This window comes from Arachis duranensis, chromosome 4 (assembly GCF_000817695.3).
Source record: "Arachis duranensis cultivar V14167 chromosome 4, aradu.V14167.gnm2.J7QH, whole genome shotgun sequence".
Taxonomy (NCBI): Eukaryota; Viridiplantae; Streptophyta; class Magnoliopsida; order Fabales; family Fabaceae; genus Arachis; species Arachis duranensis.
Genome location: NC_029775.3, coordinates 106,987,844 through 106,993,670, shown reverse-complemented (window position 1 = coordinate 106,993,670; position 5,827 = coordinate 106,987,844). Strand labels below are relative to the sequence as shown.

Sequence of the window (5,827 nt, the reverse complement as noted above, 5' to 3'; positions counted from 1 at the left end):
CCAAGCTTCCAAATGCTCACAATTTAATTCCAGTGCATATATATCTACTTAATTCACACCTAATACACATATATATTCCAAATTTAGATTTCACATAATAAATGCAAGATTTGGCTTGGGTTTTGGTTGTCCTTACCGTACCCACACGCATAGCAACTCAAGCCCAATAAGCTCCACAAGCTAAATCGAACCTAAAACATCAATTTGGACAAGATTTCATCGCAAGGGTTCAATTTCAAGAATAGAAAATGGGGTAGTGATTCTGAAATGAAATTGGGGCTTACCGGTGGAATTGATCCAATAGAAATGTAGAGCTCGACGCGCTGGATGCGTGGCCGTGAACGGTGTGGCGATCGGAGCTCAAACGGGGAAGTTATGGTGGAAGGAAGAACTGATAAGGGTTAGGGAGCTCTCTTCCTCCCCAATTCTATTTGGCGTCATTGTTGTTAAATGGGGGAGAAAGAGCTTCTGCCTCTTTTAAGTTATGGGTCCGGATGGACACATGGCCCAGTTTTGGGCCCGATTCAACCGGTTTGGCTTATCCAGTCTAATTTTGGGCCAAATTTTTCGTAATTGTTATCAAAATTCTCGTTTTGAAGAGTTTTATCCTATTTTGATATTAGTTTTGTATTTTTAATTTTTCTAATTAAAATTTGATTTATTGACTAATTATTTATCGATTTTAGTGGGGTTTACAATTATAATTAATAAAATTACTTTAAAATTTTACTAATTTGTTAGATTATTTTATTATATTGCCAACGAAATATAGCTCAAATGGCATAATCTCTTCATTCTCACTTAGAGGTCTCGGATTAAAAAATTACTCTTAACTTTGAAAAAAGAATTATATTACTATATTTAAAAAGATTACTAAAAAATTAACTAAATGTTCCTAAATCATATTATTATAACTGTAAAACCCAGAACTTTTGAAAAGTCTTATTATGATCAAGTCCCAAATCATATAGTTATATACAACCTTAATTTCAGAAATTATTTTATTAAAGATAATTAAGGCAAGTTTTGATTTATTGGATTTGAGACGAGTTATGATTATTATCCAATTTTATAATCATTGGATTATTTTCTATATTTGAATTATAAAGTTGATAGTTATGAAATAATAAGAATTTTATATGATTTGGATTGGATAAGTAATATTTTAAATATTACTACTGTTATTTTAGAAAATGAAGAAATTAAGTATTTTACTTCTAATTATTTGATTTGCACATTTTATTGAAAATAATTGTGATATTGATGAGCAAATAGAATTTTCTATATACATCTAGTGTTGGATTTAATTTGGGTTTCAATTACTCTATTACCCTAATTTTATTGAAGTTACCAAAGTGCCCCTAACCCTAGGTTTCAAAAATGAAACCCTAATTCCCCCATCCTAGTAGCTGCAGCCTCACCTCCCTCAACACACACAGTTTGTTTCCCTTAACCCACGAAGAAAAGCAGAAGCAATGAACCACCGCGAAGAAACGAGAGAAGGGAGGAGAGGAAGACCCGCGATGGCGTGCTGGGCTCCACCGCCGCCATCGCGTTATTGTCATCCCGTGGAGCCATCGCCAGGCCGCCGTGCGTGAGGGTGCTGGGCTGTCGCTGCCTTCCCATTGTAGAGAGAGAGAGGGAGTTCGGGAGCAAAGCAGACGAGGGAGAGATCTGAGGCGAGCAGGGAGCCCAACCACCGCGCGGAGCCGCGCCACTGTGTGCTGTCGCCGTCGCCTCGGACTGTTGCCGCCGACGAGCTCCGTGGAGTAGAGAACGACGCAGGTGAGAGGGGATCACGCTCTGCTGTAGTCGAGCCGGCCTTGCTGCCTCCGCAGCTGGGGGCTGTCTCTGTCACTGTTGCCGGCGAGAAGGAGAGGGCAGTGCGGGAGAAATAAAGCGCGAGGGAGGAGAAGCCGGCTCTGCCACTGCCTTTCACTGCTGCCACGTGTTCCTCCGCCACTGCTAGAGGTGAGCTACCGGAACCCTCTGCTGCCCAAGAAAATACCACTAGGACCACTGCTATGTTGGGGGTAAGCTCTCCCCTGTTTCTGCTTCCTAGTTCTGCCAATTCAATCTTACTTCGAGGCTGTCATTGAAACTGTTTGTGCTTAATTAATGGTTATAGTAGGTGACATCGCCGCTGCCATTTCTGGAGATAGTTGCTGTCTTTGTGTGGAGAATTCTGTTGCAACTAGTATTTGTTTTAGGACTGTTTTATCTGTTGTTGGAATATCTGTTAGCTTGCCCTGTGCTATTGAGTCACCACCGATACTGAGAATAGGTGCTAGGAACTGCTAACGGAGCAGGCTGAGTCGCGGCGACTCCGGCTGCCAACGGCGATTCTGTGGTTGTCGGAACCACTGCTGAAGCTTCTGTCCTTTGGTTCAGTTAATATTCTTTAGTTACCGTAAGTACCTCTACCTCGAGACCTTGCCAGTTCATATCCCGTGATGTGTTTTCAGGTTTTCGCAATAATAATGTTTTCTAGGATTAAGTTATCGGAGCCATATGTTGCGCGTAAGGGTTGTCCTTGCTGCTGCAAGAGTAAACAAAGCTATGATGTAAGTTGCCGATAAATTCAGGTTGATTGAGAGTTCCGGTGACGCGTTTGGGTTATGGAATTGCGTTTTGAGGTAGGGGTGCTTTCCAAAAACTATGTTTTATGTTTTGGAATTATTACATATGGATACTATTGTGAAAAAATGTGTATTTGGTGATTGTATCAGCCTTATGTATAATTTGATTATATCGAATGATTATGAATGTTTGTTTGGCTGAATTATTGTGTGGCTTTGTGAAATGGAATGTTTTGATGTTGGTTTTTTAAAGCTTTGAAATTTGAGTTTGATCCGTTGAGAATTGATTTGAGTTTGGTTGATTTTCTTGAGGATGTGAAAAATGGAATACACTCTTGAATTTAGTCTGGTTTGCTTTAAATGATCTGATTTGATAAATGATTGTTGTTGGACCGTTTCTTTAAAGCTTTAGAAATGAGTTATTCGGCTGATAATGATTTGATTTTGAAACGGTTTTCTTGGAATATAGAATTGACATGACTGTTGAATTTTGGCTTGTTTTGGACTGATTTTGAAATTTGGACTATTGAAAAGGATTGTGGAACGGTTTTGTTGGGACCCGAACCGGGTTGCAAAGTCCAAGTTTTAGGGGAGGTGCTGCCGAAATTCCGGTAGAATCTGGGACTTTACTGAAATGTTATTCAGAAACTTATGAATTAACGGCTTCTACTATTTTATCCGAATTATTAAGAAAGGGATGACTTATGCTTTTGAAATGACTTACTAAAAAGAAAATTTGTGATTTAGTCTTGTTTCTCAAGAAATGTATTACATTTCCCTTGTGAACAAGTTATTTAAATGAAACTTATGCCTTAAGGCCGTTGGAATGTGAAAGAGGTTTATGCCTTTGAATTTGACTTGGGGTTTTCAATTAAAGAAGTTTCAATGGTTTTGAAAGAACCCGAGTGTTTATTGACAAGTCTCACTTTAAAGTGTTTTGGGAAAGGTTTTAAGTACTCATTGAGTTCTGAATTTTTGCAAGACTAAAATAGTTTCTGAGCAGTTGAAACGCTTTAGAATTTCTCATGGGGTTGAAGCTGGTTTTTGTTTAAGTAAAGGAAAAGTCTTTGAAAGGAGTAATTGATTTCATGGCTTTGTATGGCTTAGACCCTATTTTGTTACTCAAATCAGGAAGCCAATGTTTTAATGATTTTAAGTGAATTAAGGGAATGAGTTATATGAATCTCCCCTAAAGACTTGAGACTCTGCCGAGAAACTTTGTTATAAAATCCCATTGTTGGATAGATGATTTTGAATGTTTCAAAATGAATCTTTAACTTTCCATGGTTATGGAAGTTTTGGAAAGAGGATGCCGAGAGTGGCATTGTTTTAAAGGGGAATTTACCTTGAGTAAAAGTGGCTTATGAGCCTGAGATGATTTGAGAAATGAGATCTTTAAAGCCAAGGCTGAAAAGAGTTGAAACTTTATTTCAAAGTGAAATGATTTGGGAAAAAGTGATTTATGGCTTAAATGCCGATTTTATGAATTGATGATGTTGAATGTAGAAGTGTTGTTTTGTTGTGAGCCGGAATGGCTGTGTATGATTATAAATATTGGTTGGTTCTAGATTGAACCGTGAGCCGGAATGGCTGTGTATGAAATGAATATTGGCTGGTTCTGGACTGAACCATGAGCCGGATGGCTGAGATGGATGTTGATCCATGGATGAGATTGAATGCATGTATATGCTGAATCATTGATAAATGTGAATGTTGCACTTGCACTATCAGAGATAAGAGTTTCCCTGGGAGAAAACAGTGGCTAGCCATCACGTGCTCCAGGTTGAGACTCGAATCTCTTTTGACCCTATGTCGTCAGGGTGGTCGTGCACTGTGAAAGTCCCGGATGAGCTCATCCCCATAAATATTCACCAGTGAGGGTGATGGATGTGGATCATGATTATAATCAAGTTTATATTGAGTATAACTCGAGTTGGGGAGACACGACAGAGGGACAGTCCAATGGCTAGCTACCAGGACTTGTCGGGTTGGCTCTATAACCAACAGATGATATCATCAGCCACTAGGAACAGGCATGCATCATATGCATCTATGTGATATTGTTTGGGTGTGCATCTTGTACTTGGTTTATCTTTGTGATTAACTACTAATTGTTCTACTTGCTGTAATTGTTTGTTCGTGCTTGAACTTCCTATCTGTGTTTGCAACTGGGACTCTGTTGGATTGTGGTGATTGGTTGTTGGTTGGATTGTTTGGGCCTAGGGCCGTGGTTGAAATGAGATGGATCGATGGTTGGTTTCAGTTTTGTGTTTCTGATTTGGAAAAATATGAAAGTCTATTTTGGTTTGGTATAGATAAATCGTTTTGAAAGGCTTTTAAGTTTTTGAGAATTGAACGCTTCCTCTTTTAGAAAAGATTTCCGACTTTACTTTTATTGTAAACTGTTATTTTTGAAAAGAGGCATAAGACGGGTAGTAATCACTGGTACGGTTTATCTTCACGTATCCTATTACAGTAATTCCCAAAAACCCTCTACTAAGAACCCTTTCGAGGATGATGTTCTCACCCCCCTACATTTTCCCCTTTCAGGATATGGGCGCTGAAGTCATGAAGAGTTTATTTAATTGTTGTTGTGATGTTCCTATATTGCTTTAGATTGTTACTTATTGTACCCTCGCCTTTATCTTGATATATTCTGTAAGAAGGATAGGAATTGTATTGAATAATGCTTGTAATATTATTTATATGTATATGTATATATATGGATATACTCTTTATGAGTTTTTCTAAGTTGTATGATATCTATGGATGTACGTTATCGAATGAAGTATCTTGGGAGCAATATTGCGGTAAAAAGTTTTAAACAAACTCATATTTTAGTATTAAATAGTATAAGTGTCATCGTAATGTCCGATCTATCAGAGTTGCGCAACCAGAAGCGTGAGCTTTGATAGTTAGGGTGTTACAATAACCTATAAAATTACTCTAAAAAATTAGGAATTTCATACTAATTTTTTGTAGCATCTTAATATAATTAATAAGTGAAATAATTAATAATTTTTCATGACATATTACTACAATTAACAAAATTAATCTAACATAATTATTAATTTCTCAAATCATATTACTATAATTAATAAAATTACTAAAAAATAACTAACTTTTTAAATTATATTACTATAAACTACAAAATTATCCTAAAAATTTACTAATTTCACATAACATCTTACTATAATTCATAAAATTATTCTCCATATCATTTAACTATAATTAATAAAATTAATATA

The 5,827-nt window shown here is 37.1% G+C and overlaps 1 long non-coding RNA gene across 1 annotated transcript; it reads left to right on the top strand.

Moving 5' to 3' along the window:
• Positions 1-1,421: 1,421 nt before the first annotated feature.
• On the top strand, positions 1,422-5,344 carry LOC127746523 (uncharacterized). The gene is made up of 3 exons (XR_008008205.1): positions 1,422-2,033; positions 2,129-2,636; positions 5,130-5,344. It is a non-coding gene; the product is annotated as an uncharacterized LOC127746523 (long non-coding RNA).
• Positions 5,345-5,827: the final 483 nt, after the last annotated feature.